The following is a 2,549-nucleotide window of genomic DNA, read 5'->3' as shown; positions in this document are numbered from 1 at the left end:
GGGCGGGGAGGCCGCCCTCCCCGGGGCCCCCAGGGGCCCGGCCGGAGCACCTGAACCCAGGCGAGCGAGGGCAGGCTCCCCGGCCACGACGGAACCCCGTCCCGGGCCTTTGGCAGTGCCGCAGGCCGGGGGACAGGGCCCGGGGACGGAGACCCCGACCCGGGGCCCGGCCGGGCCCCTGGAACCAGCCGGGGCTCCCGGGACCGCAGGCGATGGGGAAGCCTCCCCGGGCCCTCCGGACCGCGCCCCGGGCACCCTGCCGCGCGGCAGGACCCGGGACGGAGCCCGGGGCGGGGAGGCCGCCCTCCCCGGGGCCCCCAGGGGCCCGGCCGGGGCTCCGGAACCCAGACGAGCGAGGGGAGGCTCCCCGGCCACAACGGAACCCCGTCCCGGGCCTTTGGCAGTGCCGCAGGCTGGGGGACGGGGCCCGGGGCCGGAGACCCCGACCCGGGGCCCGGCCGGGCCCCTGGACCCAGCCGGGGCTCCGGGGACCGCAGGCGCAGGGGAAGCCTCCCCGGGCCCTCTGGACCCCTCCCCGGGCACCCTGCCACGCGGCAGGACCCGGGACGGAGCCCGGGGTGGGGAGGCCGCCCTCCCCGGGGCCCCCAGGGGCCCGGCCGGAGCTCCGGGACCCAGACGAGCGAGGGGAGGCTCCCCGGCCCCAACGGAACCCCGTCCCGGGCCTTTGGCAGTGCCGCAGGCCGGGGGACTGGGCCCGGGGCCAAAGGCCTCAACCCGGGGCCCGGCCGGGCCCCTGGAACCAGCCGGGGCTCCGGGGACCGCAGGCGCAGGGGAAGCCTCCCGGGGCCCTCCGGACCCCTCCCCGGGCACCCTGCCACGCGGCAGGACCCGGGACGGAGACCGGGGTGGGGAGCCTGCCCTCCCCGGGGCCCCCAGGGGCCCGGCCGGAGCTCCTGAACCCAATGCAGCCACGGGAGGCACCCCGGCCGCAACGGAACCCCGTCCCGGGCCTTTGGCAGTGCCGCAGGCCGGGGGACGGCGCCCGGGGCCGGAGACCCCGACCCGGGGCCCGGCCGGGCCCCTGGACCCAGCCGGGGCTCCGAGGACCGCAGGTGCAGGGGAAGCCTCCCCGGGCCCTCCGGACCCTTCCCCGGGCACCCTGCCACGCGGCAGGACCCGGGACGGAGACCGGGGCGGGGAGGCCGCCCTCCCCGGGGCCCGGCCGGAGCTCCTGAACCCAATCCAGCCACGGGAGGCACCCCGGCCACAACGGAACCCCGTCCCGGGCCTTTGGCGGTGCCGCAGGCCGGGGGACGGCACCCGGGGCCGGAGACCCCGACCCGGGGCCCGGCCGGGCCCCTGGACCCATCCGGGGCTCCCGGGCGCGCAGGGGAAGGCCCTCCGGCCACCCTGCCACACGGCAGGACCCAGTTGCCGGCTGAGGACCGAGAGGGGTCCCAGAGTACCCTGTCCCTAGTAATCCGGAGGAAGGCTACCCCCCGTTCTTGAAACCCGCACGCTCCGAGTGACGGAGGGGACCCTAGGGGCGAACGCACCCGGCCTCCTGGAGCCCCGGCTGGGATCCGAGAGGCAAATGGACCCTCATCGGGACTTCCAGGCCTGGCCCTGCCATCTGGTCGCCCCATTGGAAAGCATTGCGCGCGACCAGATGGCCGAGGGGAAAGGAGCCACCAGGTGGCCGGCAACTGAAAGGACTCCCGCCTGCCCACCCACCAGGGGCTCGGGGTGGGGACTCTGCTTCCCGGCTGGGCCTCAGGCACGGGGAGGACCACCGGAGCTCTCGGGGCCTGGGCGTACCCGGGGGAGGACTGCCCGGGACCCGTGGAGCCCGTCCCTGGGCACTTTGCCATGCCGCGGCCCGGAGGAGGGAAGCCCCGGGGACCTGGGAGGATGTTGCCCGGGCGTAGCCCATCTGGTCCCCGGCAATGAACCGCACAACCCCAGCATGGGTGTTTCGGCATACCCTGCCCCTACTAATCCGGAGGAAGGATACCCTCCTTTCTTGTAACCCGCGCGCTGCGAGTGACGGAGGGGACCCTAGGCGCGGACGCGCCCGGCCTCCTGGAGCCCTGGCTGGGATCCGGGAGGCGAATGGACCCTCATCGGGACTTCCAGGCCGGCCCGGCCATCTGGTCGCCCCATTGGAAAGCATTGCGCGCGACCAGATGGCCGAGGGGAAAGGAGCGACCGGATGGCCGGCAACTGAAAGGGCTCCCGTCTGCCCGAGCCATAGCGGTAGGGCTCCCGCCTGCCCACCCTCACACCAAGGGCTCGGGGGGGGACTCTGCTTCCCGGGTTGGCCTCGGGCACGGGGAGGTCCACCGGAGCTCTCGGGGCCTGGGCGCCCGGGGGAGGACTGCCCGGGACCCGTGGAGCCCGTCCCTGGGCACTTTGCCATGCCGCGGCCCGGAGGAGGGAAGCCCCCGGAGGCCTTGGAGGATGTTGCCCGGGCGTCGCCCATCTGGTCCCCGGCAATGAACCGCACAGCCCCAGCATGGGTGTTCCGGCATACCCTGCCCCTAATAATCCGGAGGAAGGATACCCCCCTTTCTTGTAACCCGCGCGCT

The sequence above is a fragment of the Triturus cristatus genome, chromosome 9 (genome assembly GCF_964204655.1).
Source record: "Triturus cristatus chromosome 9, aTriCri1.1, whole genome shotgun sequence".
Lineage (NCBI taxonomy): Eukaryota > Metazoa > Chordata > Amphibia > Caudata > Salamandridae > Triturus > Triturus cristatus.
This window is presented reverse-complemented; position numbering follows the sequence as displayed.